The sequence below is a fragment of the Lissotriton vulgaris genome, chromosome 9, assembly GCF_964263255.1.
Source record: "Lissotriton vulgaris chromosome 9, aLisVul1.2, whole genome shotgun sequence".
Lineage (NCBI taxonomy): Eukaryota > Metazoa > Chordata > Amphibia > Caudata > Salamandridae > Lissotriton > Lissotriton vulgaris.
In genome coordinates, this window is record NC_141697.1 from 962,864,316 (window position 1) to 962,886,765 (window position 22,450).

The 22,450-nt window shown below is 47.3% G+C and overlaps 1 protein-coding gene across 2 annotated transcripts in view; it reads left to right on the top strand.

Annotated features, from left to right (window-relative positions):
* The window catches only part of HEMK1 (HemK methyltransferase 1, mitochondrial release factors N(5)-glutamine), a 332,911-nt gene that overhangs the window by 292,600 nt on the left and 17,861 nt on the right, over positions 1–22,450 (top strand). The gene's annotated exons all lie outside the window — the stretch shown is intronic.

Here is a 22,450-nt window from a genome sequence, read left to right on the forward strand (position 1 = left end):
TATTCTGTAGTAAATAGTTGGGTGCAAGTTCTTTCAGCTGGGTAATGTGAAGTGTGGTCTGTTGGATTTTACCTGGGATTTTTACATGCCCACGCTGACAAAAATACACACACTCCCTCTCGTCTATGTAGTGAAGGCCTTAAAAAACTTTGATTAGTTTGAAAAATATTGTGTTTTAAGTATCCCTAACAGTTCGCACTCCGGTCTCGTTCCACTGTCCCTCATGCTCCCCGTATATCCGCCTTCTCATATAATATGTTTTAACAAGATATCTCAGATGAGTTGTTGGGAAATCTGAGGCTCACACACCCCCAAATCACACTGACCAAGCTAAGCCCTTAGATATAATTATGGTTCCTGGTTTTATGGTATTTCTTTTCTAAACATTTCCATCTGTATTTATGGGACACCTTATTGGTGTTTATCCATATTTTATGTTTTGAGAATAAACTGATACTTAAAATGATATATTTCCACAATTATTTAACTGATCAACATGCACTCGTACTTTGATGACTTTTGCGTTTTAGCACATTAAGCAGGTACATATATAAAACAAAACTCTGACAGGTAAATATCAGCATCTTATATAAATACATGTAAACATATGCCTATATTTAAGAGAATCTCATCTGTTTTTAAATCCCCATGGTGTCAACCTGCGGAGCAGTTGATCTGGAATTCATGAAGGACAACTAGAAGAGTCACTCACAAGAAGCACCATTGTCTGTATTTTTCCGCTTTTAAAAATATATACTGACAGGAAATAGATTGTCTTCTGTCTGTATTTATTTGTAAACATCTATAAAAACGGAAAACTGGAAGCCTTCGATATAATGTACTTGTAATATGGCAGATGCAATATCAGTCACGTTTATGAGGAAGTACCCCATCCACCAAACTTTAGATTAGGCCGTAGTCTCCTTCAGGGTGTTGCCATGCGGCTCACTGACCTCCTGCCTCTGGAGAGGTGATTGCTTTTAGTACCCCGCTTTCATCCTGGCCTCCCTCCTTCTTTACACCTCACCTTTTACTTTATCTACAGTACCCAACACACAGTTGTATTGTTCCAATTTGTGTATTTCAAGACCAGAACGTGTGCTGTGCTTGTGTTGTCTAATATCTATATTTTGTGACCAGAATAACCGCTGCAAACAGAAGCAGGACCTCTGGGTTTTGGTTAGCATTAAAAATGTTTATAATGATGGTGAAATGTCAATGGAATGTGTAACAATGAACTGCAATGTATGTAAGTGTTCTATGATTGGTTTATGCTCTGATCTAAATAAAAAAAGTTTAAAAAATATGTTTATAATGATAAAAAAAAGTACAGCTTAGTGTTGGTTGTAAGTGGTCGAGACTTTTAGGATGTATGGAAACTGTAGAGCACAATATTTCAACCTACCACTTAACTACTTGTCACTGTGCGGAGGAGGAAACTCTGGGCCAGATGTATGACAAACAAAATTGCACCTCACAAATTTTGACACTTTTGTGCGTCACAATTTGCGAGGCGCAATTTACCATTTACAACACTGTGTTTAACACTGTTTGCGATTCCCAATGGGGTCGCAAATTGCGAGGCTCATTAATATTAATGAGCCTCTCGCAATTTGCGAGCCCATTGGGAATGATAGGCCCTCCCAGGTATGGTGGCCTGCTGGGGTCAGCAGACCGCCATTTCTGGGACTGCTTGTAAATAAAGCAGTTTCTTTTTTTTTATAAAATCTAGCCCGTTTTCCTTAAAGGAAAACGGGATGTTTTTAAAAAAGAAAAATGAAATGTTTTAATAACATTTTTTATGGGCAGGGGACCTCTACCTGCCCTTAAAAAATGTTTTTAGGGACAGTCACATTGTGGAAGGGGTCGGGACCCCTTCCAAATTGCGACTGCATTACCACCCTCTTGAAGAGGGTCATAATTTGCAAGTATTTTCAAAACATTCATACATGGGTTAGAGAGTTGCTATTTGGAAGGGAATGCCCCTTCCAACTAGCGAGTCTCTAAACACTTTTTTGCGAATGGTAATTCATTTGCCACTCGCAAAATTGTGTTGGTACATGGCCATACCATTTGTAGCATGTGCAAACGGGTCGCTAACCCATTTGCGCATGCTAACATTGGTCGTACATCTGGCCCCTCTGTTTCCTGTTCTAGTAACGACCTAAGATGCTGCGTACGAAATGGCAGTGGTCTCAAGAGCAAAAGTTAAATACCAATGGAATTTTTTTAAGTTACTGTGTGTTCCTTTTTTACAAATCTATGCATGAACATATGGCACAACTGGGTACAAGCAGTTTTTCTACACACAATCTGCAAGAGTACGCTGGGTAGCTTCAGAGCAAGTCTCAACATATTAACTAAACCAAACATGCATGCATATTCGTAACAAAATTGTTATGACTCATTTGCACTACATATCCGGGTGACACAGTCTTGGCGACATAAAGCGGGTAGCAATTAACCGACATCATAAGTATATCACATGACTCCACACTGGGTACATTGTAATGGGTTGTCTGGTGTTTGGCTGAGTGGGAGAGGACAGTGCATACATGTACAAGTACAGTACATATACTTGTCGTATTCTTAATAGTACGTTGTTTTACACTTTCACTAATAAGCAGGTAATTTTACAATTCCCCAGCACCCACGTGGTGACGTGTGCATCTAACACCTTTCTTTAACCCCTTCGCTGCGGCGGCAATTCCGCTGCAGCGCTACGGGGGGTGGGAGGGCCGCGCAGCGCTCCCATGCTCGTGACGGAACCGCTCCGTCACGAGCCTCGGGTGCGCTGTGCTGATGACGTAGCGGTTCCGTCACGGCCCCGCCACCTCAACAGAACGTACAGGGCTGAATCCGCTCCGTCATCAGCACAGCGCGTCCGTGGCTCGTGACGGAGCGGTTCCGTCACCAGCATGGGAGGGGTTAAGGGGATGCTGGTCCAGCCTTGTTTCTAGGAGTGACATTACGGCATCCCATTCAGCACCCAGAGCTGTCCTGCCCCTACTTCTCTGTGCCATATCTGCCACCATCTCAGCCTCTGACCATCTTTTGAGGTCTGTCAGTCCTATCTTGCTTTTTAAAGCTCTCTTCGGCATTCCAGTGCATGGCTGGGCTATGCTGCACCAACACAAAGACAACATCTGTTTGTACCTTTAATATTTTAGACAGACTTATATGGCCTAATAAACATGCAACAGACGTGACCTTAATTCTCGCTATGATTATGGAATCACCCGAGTAAAAAACAGACATCACGACTTTACATAGTACTATAATAACATGTTGGCCAAAAGTATGTTACAGCAGAATTTGCAACCTATCGGATCTTCCTTATCCATCTCCTCCCCAAGTTAACCAGAGCGCTCCTATCAAAGATAAGTTTGTAGGGCAGTGAAACATGTTGGCTATGGGTATTGGTATGCGATGTTAAGCTACCAGCCTTTTTATTTCACCAGTACACACCATCACTAATAATAAATTTGTAACTTTGGTGTGACTGTTGATTTTAAACACTTTTCTGTTATCATATCAGGGAGTGATTCCTTGAATGTTTTTGTCTTGCACCTGTCTTCTTTGCACATAACACGTTTGGTTTTTGTCTTTGGACACTTTATTTTGAAGAGGAATGGCAACCAATGATGAGAAAGGGGCATAAAACTGGTAAACATCTGCCAAGGGCCCCGAGGGTGTTCTCCCGTGAGGTGCCTTCCTTTTCACCACACATTTTTTCATGTTTGTTGTAAGTGTGGGATCACGTACTGTTTCAGTTGAGCAGTCATAGTTGGTCGTGTCGAGTTGAAAGCAGTCCGGATTCTCCCTTTTTTATGGTCAAAAATATAAACAATGTTTTGTTTTGGACGGATAGGCATGTGAAGAACACGCCTAACTCAGTGCAGAGTAGGAGGGTGTTTTGGAATCTAATGGTATATTTTCCAGTACATAAGAATACCTTTTTAGATAAATGCTAGTCCATGTCCAGGGTACAGGGATAATTTTTGTATTGATGATCCTGACAAGAGCCCCCGCACGTTAATCACGGGGTCTTCAAGGCTAAGATCGATAAGGCAGACAATAAACCAATTAAGATCTTCAAGATTGTAAAAAAAAACCTCAAATCCTGTAGCATGTCACCACAGCACAGCTCCTTTGACCAAATGATGTGGACAACTTGCTTCTTTCTTTAGGAATACAATTGCAGAAATCCAAAGTAGTCTTACGACAATGAATCCTCCTGTTTTCTGCCTCCCTCCTCCAGATACTTTTCATTGCAAGCTTTCCTCATTTGACCCAGTGCTGAACTCCCTTAACAGATCCCTAGTGTTTGGGATCATTCTGGAAGCAAGCTAAGATTCTGCCACTCCTAAAAAAAAATTAATACAGAATCAAATGTTCCAAGTAACTATAGCCCCATCTCTCTGTTGCCTGCTCCATCAAAAATTGTGGAGAGGTTTGTCAAGCAGCAGCTTTCAAACTGCTTTGAGTCAAAAAGGCTCTTTCACCCCAGCCAGTCTGGGTTCTGACCCAGATTCAGCACGGAGACTGGCCTTCAGGAAGTGTCAAAAAAGATTAACTTCACCTTAGATGCTGGTGGCAAAGCAGTCCCGGTTTAACTAGACCTCTTGGCTGCTTTCGATCCGGCCCGCACTCCAGGTTACTCACCCTCCTGTTTGACATTGGCATTAGAGGTACGGCGTTCAGATGTATGGCTTCATTTCTCAAGGACAAACACCCTTTTCCCCTAGCAAGAGTAAAGTCTTGATAGGAGTGCCCTAGGGCTCGGCCCACAGCCCAACCATGTTTAACATCAATCTGAAACCTCTGGCTACTGTGGTCAAGCCCTTTGGGACCAAAATAGTATTGTACCCCAATGATACTCTGTGACTGTTTGTCTTTAAGAAAGATGAGCCAATCAATCAAGACCCCATTAAACCTGGTTTATCTGTGGTCCTTCAGTGGTTGGGTTTTAATCAACTCAAGTGAAACATTAATAAGACTGAGATTCTGAGCTTAGGACACAATTTCACTTTCGACCTACAAACTCACTGGCCAAATGATGTGTCTTCTCCTAACACCCAAACTGAAGTAGTGAAAAACCTGGGTGGCAAGATTGTTAAACTACTAACTTTACAAACCCAAATAAACTCAGTAGTCGGCACATGCTTTGGACTGTTGCACAAGGGCACAAACATTTTGTGAATCCTCTTTTTGCCTGTTAGGTTCACTGGCTCTGGTGGTATCTGACTGGATTACGCAAATGCCCTTTATGTAGTACTCTCAGAATGCCTTATAACTACCCAAGTGAGCCTCTTATTACTTCTCATTTGAAGAATCGGCATTGGCTTGCTGTCGGAAATACGATCTTGTTTAAGACCTTTATCGTTATGCGCATGGCTCTGCATCAATGTGGCCCAGATTATCTGTCTTCCAAACTCAAATTCTACTCTCCCTCCATATCTTTGCACTGTTCACTTGGCCAATGTTCAGAGGGTAAAACGAGCCAGATCTGGAGCAGATCTTTTTCTCTTTCAGGCCCTCAATCTTGGCATAGATTGTCTGTTTAACTAGGCCACATGAACAATGAACAATCGTTTAAAAAGCAATTTAAGACTTGACTCTTCACTGTAATGAGTTTTTTTTCTAATCTTTGACTCACTTTCCATGCAGCGCAGGGACACTCATCGGTGTAGCCACGTGCTTTAGAAATCCGTACTTTCATTAATGTAATCTGCCTGATAGTTTAATATTCCACTCCTGACTTCTATATGCTGCAGATGCACCAGTGGCTTTATAGCCAAGATGAACATGGACATACTAATGGAACTTTACTCTGGGAGCCACAACTGAGCTGGAGCCTGTGTACGTTTGCTAAATGCTCATGCAACAACAACTCTGGAGTTAAATGTGCAGGTTGAAGCAGCAGTAGCAGCAAATTCACTTATTAATACCCAAGGATTTGTTTAAGAGCAGAAAACCTACATATAACAACAGAAGGTAGTGTGACATTGACATAATTAACCAGATTTGGTCAATAATTGTCTAAAGACAGGCTCAGTGTCTGTGTTAAGCTTACATTTGACTTAAAAATGTGTGGTAGTGTAGAACTTCTGCCCACAATGGGTTTAAACTTAAAAATCCTTTAACCTTTTTAAAAACAACTTCAGGGTTGAACACCTAACCACTTTCTGTCTTCCTTGTCAAGCTGAATGTGGTTCATGCTATTTAAATATATTGATCTGATGACTAGATTCAGTTGTGGATTTCAATTAGTCAGATAGTGCTTTATAGGCCTGAGGAAGACAGCGCTAACAGACACTCAAGCTTGAGTCTCATTTTAGGTTTGCTTTAGGTTTTAGGGACACAGCAATAGCGAGAACGGTAGCTGAAACGTCACATGCTATCGGAATGTCAGCGCTGTCCCTTGTGCGTTTTTGAGATTCCAGTCAGTGAGTGTTGTGTAGGTTGACCAGACCGTGTGGATTTCCTCGGACAGTCCCGGTTTTCAGAGGACTGACCCGGTGTCCCGACACTTTTGTTAATTTCTAATACACAGTAACACAAAGAGGGTACAAAGTTCCCCAGTAGGAATAATAGAACAGAGTGAAAGTGCAACGTAGAAAAAGGGGAAAAAAAGGGGGAAGGGAAATTCCCTTTTTGGAACTAAAACTATCACACACCCAGCAAGCTAGGTGTCATGCTTCATCATATGGGTTCTGCTCCTCGTCAGACTGGCGCTGCAATGTCTGACGGGCACCCGTAAAGGGGCTCTTTATCGGAGATCTTTTGTTCCAGCCATATGGTGCATGTGTGTGAGAGGGCAAGGGAAGTGTAGTCGTGAGGTGAAGGTGAGTTTAAAAAAGATGAGTCAATCCACAATATACTTTATTAAGGTGGTAGACTCCCTTGGTTAAAAGGGTTGTGAGGGGAGATATGAACTGGGAAAAGCTCACAGTAAATTATCTGCAACCCTCAGGTCAGGTCAACATGTTTCTTGCCATCATGGCAATTCTTCAAGACCTAAGTGTTACGTACTACACAGTGTAAAAAGAAAAAAGAACAAAGAAAGAAATTCAACCTCATCCAGTGAGTCAGTAACGGGCAGGCCAAAAGGTCCTACTATGATCAAGCGACCCTAAGGGGTGTCCTAGGGTGCCTCGCAGTCTGCTCCCGTGGGACCTGCACAGAGATTTGTAAGGTACCTCAATGGCATGCGGTCATTACCGTCTACACCTACCCCCACGAACAGCGCCGGGTCGAAGCGTAGAGCAGCTGTAATTTCTAATACATGTCCAGATTTTTGGGACAAAGGTCAAGTCTTCCTGCGCTGCCGAATTTTCAGGTATGCTGTCCTTTCAGGCGCCTCTGAGGTATGACATCATTTATTTGTTTCTACTAGGCATCACAGGAGTAGGTCGCTGCCTGGTCCCAGCAAAGACACAGAGTGGGGAGGAGGAGGGGGCAGGGGGGCGCGAGCAGGGACGGACTGGCTACCGGGCGTTCTGGTGTGCTGCCATGATTTTGTTGATGGGGATCTGCGTGTGCTTAAAACCATTCACTTTACTTTGTTTATTTAGAAGCACACGCAGGTCTCCATCAACTAAATTAGCACCCATCGCAGTGAAATCAGCCCGAGCTTGGCAGCACATCAAAACGCCCGGTAGCCAGTCCGGCCCTGGGCGCATCGTGGAGGTCCTGCGATAACTGAGGCTACATAAACATAGCCTTGTTTGTGTTTGTGTACACAGATTCACACAGTTATGAGATTTACAGGTCTAGATATATATATATATATATATATATATATATATATATATATATATATATATATATATATATATATAGTTTTTATTTATTTAAGGCTATGCAAAAAACAGGACAGTCCAGCTATCGAGATAAGACTAAAGGCTTTAGTCTTACTTTTACGTCTGACCTGTCCCGGTTTTTGCTTCTCAAATTCTGGTCACCCTAGTGTTGTGGGCAGTGCTTTAAATGGGCCGGTACTCACCAGTACTGAGTACCGGCACATCTAATTTTTACCGCTCTGAGTACCGGCACTTCACTGCTGCCAAGGAGAGTACCGGTACTCATCAAAGGTAGGCCATTGTTGCTTTGGCTCACGCGCACGAACGAGGCTGTCTGACAGTCAAAGGGAGGTATTTTAAAGGACATTCTTGGAATGTTTTGTGTGAGAATTGCTGCTTGTTTCTGTGAGTGCGCACTCAAGAATATATAAGTATTCGGCCACATAGTAGAAGTGTCTTGTATGTCTTGTCCTTAGCCCCGCCCCCTTGCTACACTCATAACTCATTTTGAGAGTACCTGCTCTAATTCTTTCCCATTTAAAGCACTGGTTGTGGGGCAGTGTTAAATGAGACAGAATGCAAAAGAATCATGGGACCTTTCGGAGTAGTATACTTTGAATTAATCTGGAATTGCATTTCTTCGAAATCCATGACCCTGATGTGAGATTAGGCCCACTGTTGTGTCGGGTGATCTACGCTCATCAAGGGGCATCTAACCCTGACTAGGCCTAGCACGTGGTCCTGGAATAAACTCAGCCAGACACTGGGAATAAAGTTGCTTGGTCGGTCGGCGCGCGTCTCTGAACGCCCTCTCACGTGCTCGACCTCTTTTTATTATAGGGCGGTCACATGACCAACTTGTCCGTCCCTCCGGACCTCGGGGGCGGACCCTCGGGGACACAACATTCCTCCTAAAACACGAAAAACAACAAAACCAACAACACACTGTAACACTGCAAATATAGTCTGATCGAGCCCACTGTCTCATTAGCATCGGGATTGATACCTTCAGCGTCTTTCACAAATGCTAGCGCATTCGGTTCAAAACATTGCAGGCGCACGTATAAATTAGAACAGTCTTACGTAAAGTAGTCTCTCAGCCAGCTGGAGGGGGTGGGGTTAGCACGTAGCTGGCGCTGGGACCCTCGCTGCGTCATCGGCTCGGTTCCAGTCTCCACCTCTTGGCTTGGCGCCTCGTTGTCGGCCCCCTCCGGATCTGGGGCCTCATCCAGGGCCTCCAGGTCTCCGCCCACATCCTCACCAGGGACCGGCTGCTCAGCACGTGGCCGGACCTCGTGCTGAGATGTTGATTCACCAGGCGGCACCATAGTTGCAGTTTCGGTTTCTCTGTCGCCTTGCTGGCGCCTTGGCTCACTACTCGCCGGGTGGTAGAGTTTGAAATGGGATACGTTGCGAGTCACCTTGTCTCGTCCTCGAGTAACTGTGATGCGGGTGCCCTTAACACCACTGACTCGCCATGGTCGTTTTTCATAACTGAGTTTGAATTTTCCCCCAGTGGCCCGATTTTTTATGAGTACAAGGTCACCTCTTTTGATGTGGGGGGCCACCGCCCTCCGTTTCTTGCTGATCTGATCATAGGCGGCCCGCCTCTTCATTTCTACAGTCTGTTCCTTTATCAGTTCAGGGGCCCACTGGGGATGATGAGGAATGGAGTCCGTTATTACTCGTCCTACGAGAAGGTGTGCAGGAGCTACCCCCGTTGTAGAGTGAGGGGTCTGGCGGTAGCTACGGAGAAAGGTGAAGATGGCCATCTCCACAGACTGTCCTTTATCATGTGCAATTCGGATTACTTTGTTTAATGTTCTCATGAATCGTTCGGCCTCTCCATTGGCCTGAGGCCATCTTGGGGTGATGCGCCTGTGGCGAATTCCTTGGGATAAGAGATAGTCTGCAAAGTCTTGGCCCTGAAATGGCGGGCCATTGTCCGTTCTGAGTTCTTTCATGGCTCCGTGCGTGGCAATAATTTTCTCTATTTTGGGAATCACACAGTCGGCACTGGTGCTGGTGATGATTTCGACTTCCGGGTACTTGGAGTGATCATCGATCATCACTAGCGTGTGCCGTCCATCCGGAAGGCTGCCAAAGTCCATGCTGACCCTTTCCCAAGGACCTCGGGGCCTGGGTTCCACGATAATGGGTGCTTCGCGGGGGCTGTCCCCTGTGGTCTGGCAGGCCGTGCATGTGCGCACAGCTGTTTCCACCATGTCGTCCATTAGCGGGAACCACACCTTTGTCCGCAGCCGGGCCTTTGTTTTAACCATTCCCTGGTGTCCTACATGCGCCAGCTGAACTACTCGGCTCGTCAAGGCCGTCGGGATCACCAGACGATGCCCTCGCAGGAGGCACCCTGCCTCGTCTTCATTCAGTTCAGCCCTCACGTGGTACAGACCGTCCATGATTTTCTGGGCCACGGGGGTGAGCACCTTCCAGCTCTCCCTAGCTTTCTGCCAGTTGGCTGTCCGGAGCAGATCTTTGGCCCGCTGTATGCAGGCGTCCTGAGTCGTGGCGCTCACCACCTCTTCCAGGGATATGGGGCGCGGGCATGATCTGGCCACGACCCATCGCACATAGGCCTCCGTCTCTTCAGCTTCCTCCATCTCCTCTGGGGTGGCCGCCCGGGGGTGTCGTGACAGATAGTCCGCCGGATTCTTTGCCCCTGGCTGGTACTCAATGGTGCAGTTATACTCCTGTAATTGCAGAATCCACTTCTCAATTCTGGGGGGTGGTTTGGATGATGTACCTGAGAACAGCGACAGCAGTGGCTTGTGGTCCGTTACTACTGTGAAGGGTTTGCCATATACATACAGATGGAAGTGCCGGCATCCCCAATGAATTGCAATGGCTTCCTTTTCAATTTGGGAGTACCTTTGTTCAGTGTCCGTGAGGGACCGGCTGGCAAAAGCGACGGGGGCCCAGTCCACCTCGTCCCGGGCTCTCTGCATCAGGACGGCCCCCAATCCCGCCGGTCCAGCATCTACAGCAATGAGGGTGAAACGTCTGGGGTCAAAAAACGCCAGCGTGGTGTCGCTGGACAGCGCACTCTTGATGGCTTGGAATGCTCTTTCCTGCTCCGGTCCCCAGTTCCATGGTGTGGAGTCTTTGGTTAGCTCCCGCAGAGGGAGGGTCAGGTTAGCTAGGTCTCTTATGAAGCGACCACAGTAGTTCACCATTCCGAGGAAGCTTCGGACTTCCGTGACAGTCGTGGGCGGAGGTGCATCTTTGACGTCTTTGACCTTGTCCGGATCAGGAGTAACGCCATCGGCCGAGAATACATAGCCGAAGAACCCCAGCTTGGTCTGAAGGAACTCGCATTTGTCTCGGTGCAGAGTGAGTCCAGCGCTGCGGAGCCTGCGGAACACCTGTGCCAAGCGTTGATTGTGCTCAGGAATTGTCCTCGCGTGCACCATGATGTCGTCACTAACATTGATCACCCCCGGTATGCCAGCAATGAGCTCTTGGATGACATTCTGGAATACCTCGGCAGCACTGGAGATCCCGAAACTCAGTCTGGTGTACCTGCGCAGTCCGACGTGAGTGGAGAACGTCGTGATGTTCCGAGACTCTCTATCCAGCACGAGCTGATGGTACCCCGCTCTGAGGTCCAACTTGGAAAACCACCGGGCTCCAGCCATCTCTCCGATCAGGTCATCGATCGTGGGGGTGATGTGTCTTTCCCGTTTGATGGCCGCATTGGGGAGGCGCATGTCCACGCATATCCGGACCGCTCCCGGCTGCTTGGGCTTCCGAGTGACCACGATGGGCGATACCCAGGGGGTGGGTCCGGACACTTTCTCAATGATGCCCGCTGCTTCCAACTTCTGTAGCTCTTCTTCAACCAGGGGCCTCAGATGAAACGCGACCCGCCGGTGTCGCAGGGCCACCGGTTGGACAGTGGGGTCCACATGCAAGTGTATTTCCCGGCCCTTGAATCGGCCGATCCCTTCAAACAGGTCCGAAAAGTCTATGATCAGTTGCTGCACTGACTCCTCGTGCACCCCAAATGCAAAAGAGACCACTCCCAGGTCTTCTGCCGTCCGGCAACTCAGGAGCATGCCTTGGCCTTCCTCCGACACAAAGATGTTGGCACGCGTGATCTTATCTCCGTGCCGGACTGCTGCTTTGAACTTTCCTCGAATACGGAGGGGCACATCCTGGCCATAGGCAAAAACAGTGATCGGAGTGGGGCGGAGGCTGGGTGGAGTAGCCATGTCTCCATAGAGGGACGCACTCATCAGGTTTATTGATGCGCCCGTATCCACCGTCGCCATGATGTCCTGATCAGCCACTTGTATTGCGCATTGTGGTAGGGTCATTGTGCGTCGGGTGGCTGTGCCGATCATGTGCACCTTGTGTGGGGACCTTTCCTCCTCGTCGTCGTCCATGTCACTGTTGCTGGGCCCTCCTTCCGCGCTTTCAGGCTCCACCACCGCGTGTACGGTCTGGCGGGGCTTGCTGAACTTTTTAGACCGACACACCTTTTCAAAATGGTTCATTTTCCCGCACCCGGAGCAGATCTTGCCCCGTGCTGGACATTCTGGCGCCGGGTGTCTCGGGCCTCCGCAGTAACCACATGACTGCGCCGAGGCTCCGCCCTGCGGAGTTGTTGTTCTCTTCACCCATTTGGGCTGTGGGCGGACCTGCAGTTTGTTCACCGGTTCCACTTTCATATTGGCCTGCAGAGCTGCTTCCATGTGGGCTGCCCTGGCCTTGGACAGCTCCTTCGTGCGGCCCAGCGTGAGAATGTCTGGGAGGGGTTTCCCGGACTCTTCTAGAATTCTCTCGCGCAGTTTGGCAGAAGCGCAGCCCTGAATGATCTGTCCTCTGATTTCCTCCGTGACATCCTGAAATCCACACGTTAGTGCCAGTTTCTTCAGCCTCGAGTGATAGGCGTCCAGTGATTCTTCTGGCAGTTGCCGCGCTTGCCTGAAGATGAACCGTTCATAGTCTTGGTTGGCCATGGGTTCAAAATGCGCATTGAGCGCATTTATGAGCGTGTGGTGGGTTTTGGGAGTTGCTTCCGTGAGGGTGCGGGCGATGGAATGAATGTCCTTGCCACCAAGATGGAGGATCATGGCCCGCTTCTGCTCCTTGTGGACCTTGGTGGCCTCAAAGAATATGAATAGCCTGTCCACCCATTCTTTCCACTTCGGTGCGAGAGTGGACGGTGCACCTTCCACCACGAACGGCTCAATGGGCGGAATGTTAGCCATCGCTTTGGAGGGCAGGGAGGATATCCGTGGGTAGCCGGGATGTGATCCAGCGGCAGCCGGAGCGCCGGACGCGCCTCGCGCGACCAATCAGACTGCTGTGCGCCGCAGAGAGATGCAGGCCAGCGCTGCTCACCTGATGAGAGCCAGGGATCAGAGTGTTTCCTCCAGGCAGGCAGAGCGGGGGGGGGTGTGTGGTGGCAAGGCACGAGCACCGCGGACACGTGGTAGTGCCCGCAGCCGCCTCACCCCAATAGGGACACACACACGCACCCCGAGCGGGGAATCGATCACCACCCTCGTCGCCAATTGTTGTGTCGGGTGATCTACGCTCATCAAGGGGCATCTAACCCTGACTAGGCCTAGCACGTGGTCCTGGAATAAACTCAGCCAGACACTGGGAATAAAGTTGCTTGGTCGGTCGGCGCGCGTCTCTGAACGCCCTCTCACGTGCTCGACCTCTTTTTATTATAGGGCGGTCACATGACCAACTTGTCCGTCCCTCCGGACCTCGGGGGCGGACCCTCGGGGACACAACAGCCCACCAGGCATACTTGAATCCTCGTGCCCTGTCAGGCACAGCACGCACTGCGCCGTGACGTCGTTTTTCCGAGCACACACGTGCACTTCCATCACACAGACGTTATCTAGCGAGCAATGCTTTCCCGCAACCTGAGCTCCACGAACCTTCGTATTTCAAAGGACAGTATTCCTCTCATGTACAAAGAAACCCACTTGTACGTTCCCGGCACCGGTTACAAGAACAATGCTCTTCCAGAAAGTAATTTTCTGCCCCTTGTTTCATCTTACAAAGAGAACTCCTGTAGCCTCGTCTATCTCTGCACTATCTCTCATTACCAGAGCTTAATTAGCCGCTCTTGGAACATCTACCACTTCGGGGGGGGGGGGGGGGGGTGACACAGGCAGGGAGGTTACATTCACCTAATTAGCCTGGCATTATTATTGTGTGAGCAAACAACAAACTGCACCTATCTCACGCGGCTCCCACACCGCTTGCATTGACTGCTTAGCTGCTCTGCTTAGAGATACCACCTTGCAGTTATAGGGATGCCACCTTGCATCTTTTTTACCTGTATTTTTATGTCAATGCTGGAGAGTGGTTTAGGAAAAGCAATCCTGCATTTTTGTTCTTTTGAATATAAACTTATATCTGCAAACACATTAAAAAAATCTCAGAAAAAAGTACATAGCAGCCGAGTTTCAGAGGTCCATGCATAACAAGCTGTGCCAGTCCAAGTATTTTCTTTGCTTTCTGGGGCTTGTAGTGCTGGTTTTGGAAACAAGGTCTAGTCCCAGAATTCAAAGAAGAAAACCTGGACTGGAGCAGCTCATCATTAATAGACCTGGAAAACTTGGCACGGCTGATTTGAGAGCTATTTGAGCTATTTCTAAATCATTATTATAAAAAAACAGAGAAATAATTGCCAAATTACAATAGAAAGGTGAGAAATGTACGCAAATTCTTTATTACTTGCCATCTCCTGGCCCTTCCGGGACACATGGCACCCATAACTTCCATAGAAAGGGGATTTAAACCCATGAGGTCCACTCGCTCTCTACAAATATGTACTTAATTGAAATGGCCTACAATTTCGATAGGACCGGTAACATTAAATCCAGAGAAAGGTGAAGAGATAATTTGGTCTTTTTATTCTCTCCACTTCAAAGCACTATAACTCTCTCTCTCTCTCTCTCTCTCTCTCTCTCTCTCTCTCTCACTATGAATGTATCTCCTTTTTCTGTCTTTCTCTCGCTACACCTACGCTCTCTTCACCAAATTTCCGTCTCCCTCTATGATTATCCATGTCACTCTTTCTCTTTTTCTCTCTCTCCTCCTTCCCATCCCTCCCTCCATCCCTATGTCTCCGTTCCCACTCTCTCTCCCCTCTCTGTTTCCATCACTCTCACCTCTCTTCTCTGCCACTCTCTTTTTCTCTCTGTCCCTCTCACTTCACTACTTGTTCTTTCTCTCATTCCTAATCCCTCCTTATCTAAAACAATAAACCCACTGTTTATAATACCAACATTGTTGCATAATCTTTCACGTTCACTGTCTGTCACCTTTTCTCTTCTCTACTACATTCAGTGCATCAGAAACATCAGGTAATCGTTATCGCTAATAGTAGTTTGTTAATAAATTTTAATATTTGCATAACGTAACCTGGACTATAGCAGCAGAGCCGTCCTAGGCATGGGCAGCTGCCCAGTGCCCCCCGCTCTCCCCATACGGACGGGGCCTTGCACCTATGGTGTAACAATATGCAGCCCCCACAGTGCGGGGGGACCCCGAGCTCCAGGGGACCCCCTTCGGCACTGTGCACAGGTGGTGGGCACCTGGCCTGAGAGCTCATGACAGGGTCTGGAGCATGGGTTCCCCCCATGCACTTTGCAGCAGGGCCCCCAGGGCCAGACTGGGACCCAAAACTGGCCCTCACAAAGTGCTTGGCCTGCCCCCCAGGGATTTGGGGGTGCGACCAAGCTGTTTACCAGGGCTAGTTTCTACCGATACCGTTACAGCGGCCGATATTTCAGCTATGCTGCCAAAACGGCCCTGTAACAAAATCGGCCCCTAGGGACCCAACACCGGCCCGACCCTGGCAGCCCACCGGAGAAATGCCGGGTGCCCACAGGGCCCCCTCAAGTTTTGTTATGCCACTGGTCAGCACTGCGAGCCCCAGGGGAGGGGCACCTCTCTTCTGGGCCTCGCAGATATGTGTAGCCCTGGAGCGAATAGGGGAAGGATCCCACCTTTTCTGGACCTCACAGTACTGGATCATGGCTGTGAGTCCCAGGGAAGGGGCCCCCCATCTTCCCTGGCTGCAAGGCTGAACTCTATTTGGCACTGTTGGCCCCCAATTGGCGATCCTGTCCGGCTGCTCACTCAAAGCCTTACATGACACCCATTGTTCTGCATTTTGGTGCCCTGGCACTTTCAAATGACAAGCCACTCCCACACTTTCATCCTTTTATGAGCTGTGAAAGAGATGCTAGTCAGGAGCAGGCAAGGAGGTGTTCTAGCACAGGAGGGGTACTGCACTATGCAGATTCAGGAGCACCTTCAGCTATTGAGATGCAAAAAGCCTTAAATGAGTGATTGAAATAAATTGTATTTGCATTTTTGTATAGTTATAGCGCAAACTTGACCCGAAGATAGTGGAGCACTTTACATGAGCCCTGTTTACATTGCACAAGGACGCATTGCTTTTTTAGGCCCAGGGAGGATAAATGATTTGTCCAGAATCACAGGGTGTTGAGCCGATGTCGAGATTCAAACCTGGTTCCTCAGTTCCACAGTCGGCAGCTCTGGCTGTAACGCCATATCCTCTCCCCTCCTCTACCCATGCTCAAGACCTGTTCGGAGAGTATGCCATTTGTGTCTTTTGTTGCAATAAGACTATTTCAAAATTCTGGAATAAATTGTCAGATCAGTGGATGAGGCAAAGGGAGATTATTAGTTGCTCATGATCAAACAGTTGATTACATTTCTAGACCTAGGACTGTAGTGCACTACTACTTGGTGTAAAGGATATATATTTACCACTATACCTTGTGACAGGACACCTTTCATCCCAGGTAATATTCAGTCCATTTTTTAATACATGCTGATTAGCAGTTTTTACATTGAATCAAAATATTCTCAATCTTGCCAAAAAGGGAGCAGCAGAGCATTAAGTTCGGAAAAGCGATTGCCTAGAAGTGTACACCTTGGCCAAATAGGAGGCTGCGAATTAAACCCAAGTCTCCTGTTTCCACATTTCTAACTAGTGAACTAGACCAAAACTGGGGTGTCCGTGATTCTGATGACAAGGCGAAGGGTCTGCCCCTCCCAGGGATTTGTCACTTTGTCATGTTATGGGCCTTCCCCAGCATTACCAAGGTATTTATTTCCTTCTTAAACCTGAGCTTAGATGTCAAACATCCTAGTTCAGTGGCTAAAACATACCCATTAGACCAGGTCCTGTGGCGTGTTTACTTAAAGGACAGTATGTGTGGTAGATACTGATATTTACCATAGAGGTGAGTGAGCTAACACATTAACATGAAAAGCCAAGCCAGAGCTGAGCCAAGTGCCTGGCTTGGCTCCAAGAGCCTGTGCACGAGCTGAGCCCTGACCATATTTGATGTGTAAGGCATGTAACAAACCTCATGTTAAAATATGATGAAGTTGCTTCAAAATTCCAAGAAAGTGTATTCTTTAACACATGTATGCATTTTAGTGATCCAAATTATATCACTACATTGAGATGTATTTAATAAAAGTGATAGTTAAACATTAAAAACATTCCTGTCCCCCTTTCTCCTGACAATGCCATCACTGAACTAAAAGGCAAGTTAGCAGTCATGTGTACCCCATATACGTGGGATAGAATTTTTCTGCCACCAAACAACATTCTATTCTATTAAACCAAAAGCAAGTTGTTTGTATATAGTGCACATCCTGAATGTAGGTATTAAAGGCTTCTCTGACAATGAAGAAAAAGCAGTCTTCTTGAAATTTAATATTTGCCCAGGATAGCACAATTTCGTTAAGTGTAGAAGCAGGGATTTCTTGTCTTACGCTGTGCAATTCAGCCAATATCTGGGTACCTGCTTATCTCTTGTCTGAGTTACATCAAGAGTTTATCATCAAAGAGTTGTCTTCATTTTGTGGCCCATGAGGTAAAACCCTGTGTGGCTGGCAGCTGCCACATGAAATCTTGGCTCATTTTGGGCTCGATGGGTCAAGAGGACCTCAAGCTGAGCCAGAGTCAGGCATCTGGCTTGAGCCTGGTTCAAGCTTTCAGTGGCTTGCCCACTTTTAATTTACAATTAGTATTTCAAAGCTTACGATTATTTCATTCTATTTAGATATCAGAGTTCATTTTCTAAACTTGCCGCTCACAATTTGGATTTGCCAGCAGTCATGGCTTAATCCAGAAGGTAGTGAAGGGTGCTAAACTCAAATATAGCATGAAGAGTAATCAACCACAATAAACTCAATCTCCAACTGAGTTATATTTTAAAAGGGGCTGCTTTAGAGTGGGGAGTGGGCTACCAAACATCTACTATGTGACTCAGTTCTCCAGCTCCCCAATAAACATCTGATATCTTTGCTCATGCAATGTTTCTCCACACATGCAGTGCATCTCCAAAGGTGCAAATGGTCCTGTGAAGTGATAATGGAAAGTTGCCCACCCTGCTTTGCCCTTTCAGCAATGACTGGAGACAAAGGCTGCAAGACACAGGAAAGGGGACTCTCCTCCCCAGGCCTTGCAGCACCAGACCATGGATGTGTGGCACTGGAAAGTGGGGCACATCCCATGGGCCTTGCAACACTAGACTATAGCTGTGAGGCTCAGGGAATGGGACTACCAGGGTCCAGCAGGTGAGGGAACACCCTTCCTCTGGGCTTGGAGTGCAACACTTTGTTTGTTTTTCTTGGCGAGGCGGCATAAGTCTGGGCATTACAACACCCTTATCCCCAGCTGCACCTCAATAGTTCTGGCGCTTGTTTTTCCTACCTGCCAGGATTTCTGTGCTCCTCTGTCCTCCCACTCGGTTTACTCATCTCCACAGCCTTGGTCCGACGCAGACTTGCCTGTCGAGCAGAGGGCGTGTGGGGAGGTCGAGCACCACCTGACCTTGGGGGGCGGAGTTACAGGCACCACCTCTTCCTGGGCTGTCTATTTAGCCCCATGTGTTACACCGCGCGCAGCGGGCGTGCCGCTGGCGCGCCAAAGGCAAGCCCGTCTGCGCCCGTCCGCGGCTGCCCGGGGCCAGGTACCCTGTTCACTCTTATGGGTACTCCTTTCAAGATCTAGTCACACTTCGGGGTAATTGGGCTATTTAGGCTCATATTTACTCCCGCATAATGAGTACTGGCATCCTTAACCCCAGCCCCTTGGTGTCTCTTCCATTCCTGACAGGCCAGTCGGCACATCCCCAGTCTCATGCTGTGGTGTCTGCTTCCTCCCTGTTACCCCTGTCCCAGCCTGTCCCTACAATGGTGTCAGCCTATCTCCTCAATACCCGCTCTTTAGTTAAGCATCAGCTTGAACTTTTCACTTTTCTGGACACGATTAGGCCGGACATATTATTCCTTACCGAGACATGGCTCTCCTCCGACTCCTCACCGGACATACTAGCGGCCATTCCTGATCCTTATTACATCTTACGTTCGGACCATCCGGATGGGAAAGTAGGAGGTGGAGTCGCGTTAATAATACATTCAAACTTTCAGTTTTTACCTATATCTTTCCCTCCCATTCCGTCGGTTGATTTTCTTGTTGTTCGCTCCATGTCTTCCGCTGCTCCTCTGACCTGTGTTCTCTTTTACCGTCCACCGCAGTCCATGCCCCTCTTCTCCTCGACAGTAGGGGATTTGTTGGCCACGCTTGTTAACAACTCTCGGTTACTGGTGTTGGGTGACTTTAACTTTTGGCCCTCCGACCCCCGGGAGGACCCCCATTCTAAAGAGTTCTCTGACCTTCTCTGCAACCTTAATCTTTCTCAGCATATACATTCCCCCACCCATATCCATGGTCATATTTTTGACAACATTTGGTCAACTCATTTGAGTATTCCTACTCCGATTATTAGTCCATGTCCCTGGTCCGACCACTTTTTTATCTCATTTTCCTTTGACCTCGTGGAGGTTAGTAAACCCCCACTCCCCTCTAACACCTGGGTTCGAAACTGGGGTCAAGTGAACACAGCCTCTCTTTGTTCCTCTCTCTTCTGTTCACGTCCTAATCTACATGACCTTTCTCCTCACTCTCAGGCCTATGCAATTAACAACTGGCTCACTTCGGCCTGCGATCACTTGGCCCCCTTAAAACGCCTTAAGACTCGTTGTCTTCACGACTCTAACCGGTGGTTCACCTCTGCGTTAAAATTTTAAAAAATGGCCCTGAGGCAAGCTGAACGTCGCTGGAGACTGAGATATTGCTCACTTCAAAAATCATTATATCTTACCTTGCTACAAGACTACAAAAAAGCTATTCTTCAAGCGAAATCGGACTACTTTACCTCAAAAATCCTTTTGTCTGCAAACCAGCCGAAAGACATCTTTTCCACTGTTCACGACCTGTCCTCTTCGGCAAGATTCACTCTCAAGCCCCTTCCTTCACAAGCCCTCTGTAATTTTCTTAACGAGTATTTTATTGGCAAAATGAGTACCATCAAAGCTAATATTCCTCCTCCTTCACCCAATTTCCACTGCCCTGACCCCTTACCCAATTCCCATTTCCTGAATCAGTTCCCCCTAATATCTAGGGAAACCTTCATCGCCTCACTTACCAAAGTTAAGTCTGGCTCTCCCACCGACAGTTGCCCTGCTTATCTATTAAAGGAGGTCTTTTCTGTTTGCCCTGATCCACCTTTGGCACTTCTCGACAATTCTCTCTTGTTGGGGATGGCCCCTGACATTTTTAAATCTGCTAAAATGATTCCTCTTTTAAAGAAGGCAGAGGCCGACCCGTCTCTTCCTTCTAATTTCCGCCCCATTTCTTTGCTCCCTTTCTTGGGGAAAATCTTAGAGAGCCATGTCACAGCATGCCTCAGCTCTTTCATCGAGAATACTCATGCTTTAGATCCCCACCAAGCGGGCTTTCGTCCCGCACATTCAACAGACTCTGTTATAATCTCTGTGATGGATGAACTCCGATGTAGAGCTGATGCCAATTCCACTCAGTCCTTGGTTCTCCTGGATCTCTCGGCTGCCTTTGACACGGTCCATCACACCATCTTGATCGACCATGTCAAGAGTGCTGGCCTCCGGGGCTCCTCCCTGGCTTGGATTTCCTCAATTTTGGAGAACCGCCAGCAATCAGTTCAGCTGGCTGGCTTCTCTGCTTCCCCTCAACCTGTCATCTGTGGGGTCCCCCAAGGTTCCTCTCTCTCCTCTTCTTTTTAATTTATACATTTTTCCTCTCATCTTTGCCCTTCAAAAATTGGATGTCACAGTATATAACTATGCTGACGACCTCCAACTCATCTTTAACATCTCCTCTTCTCCTTCTTCTGTCTCAAATTTTCAATCAGTTATGTTGTTTATCAGTGACTGGATGAACTTTAACACCTTAAGCTCAATCCCAATAAGACTGAGCTTGTACTCACGGTTGCTGTTTCCAGTCCCTGGTCCCCTATTTTTTGGCCCTCTTCTTTTGGCCCGTCTCCCTCTCCATCTTCTTCTGTTATAAGCCTTGGTATTAAAGTTAGCAGCGACCTTTCCATGCACAATCAAGTTAGTGCTGTGGTCTCATCCTGCTTTCTTAACCTACGTACCATACGCAAAATTTCCAGTTTTTTCTCTATCGTGGCACTTAAACTAATCTTGCTAGCCATGGTTATATCTCGTCTGGATTACGGGAATGCTCTGTACCTCGGAATACCGGCGTGCGAGCTTCGCCGCCTCCGGCTAATCCAGAACCAGGCGGCAAGGTTGGTTTATAAACTGCCCAGACATCATCACATCACTTCACTTTTAAAAACTTTACATTGGCTTCCACTTTCCGAACGTTCCCTTTTTAAACTTGGTTGTTTGATTTTCAAGGTCTCTGCGCCTGCCTTTGTAGCCGCCAAACTCAAGCATTATGTCCCCACCCGCAACATCCGGTCCTTATCTAAACATCTTTTGTGCATTCCCCGCTGTAGAAGGAAGAAACACGGCGGCATGAGTTTTTCCTTCTTGGCCCCCTCCTTTTGGAATTCGTTACCCCTTAGTATTAGGACTATTGCTCTCTATATGGACTTTCGTAGGGCTCTGAAGACCTGGCTTTTCCTACAGGCTTTTGCCGAGAAGTCATCCCTCTATTCAATCATGTCCTCAGCGCCTAGAAACCGCTTCGTCTAAGTGCGCTCTACAAGTACCTTCAACTTCAACTTCAACATGGTTTGTCCAAGATCAAACACTTTTGCCCAAATAAGAGAACCAAGATTACAGTACAAGACTGCTTGTGCATGAATTCTTTTGAAGTTTTTGATTTTTTGCTCTGGTTTAGACATGAAAATAATGGCCATGATGGTAAAATAATGACCAGACGAAACATTTGAGGTCTGACCTCCCTCCCTGAGCCTTGCAGTCATATTTCAGCATGCAAGGCCCAAGACAAGCCTTGCTCACATTATTCAATTTAATTGAACGTGTGCCTTTCAGGTGTTCTGTGAAATTGGGAGAAATCATCCTATGAGACTGGAAGGAAATGTATCTCAAAACTGTTAATTGAATCTGCATCAAACTAATTTAAAAAAGAAATGCACTCTAGAACCATGTAACTATACTAGTGATGAGTATCAGAACATTTAAAGGCTTCAGAGGATGTTGCTAGGGGTGTTGTTGCAATGGCTCACTGAACAGGGCATTAAAGCCTTTTACCCAACATATGATTGTATTTTGGTGTTTTTCAGTGACTTGGG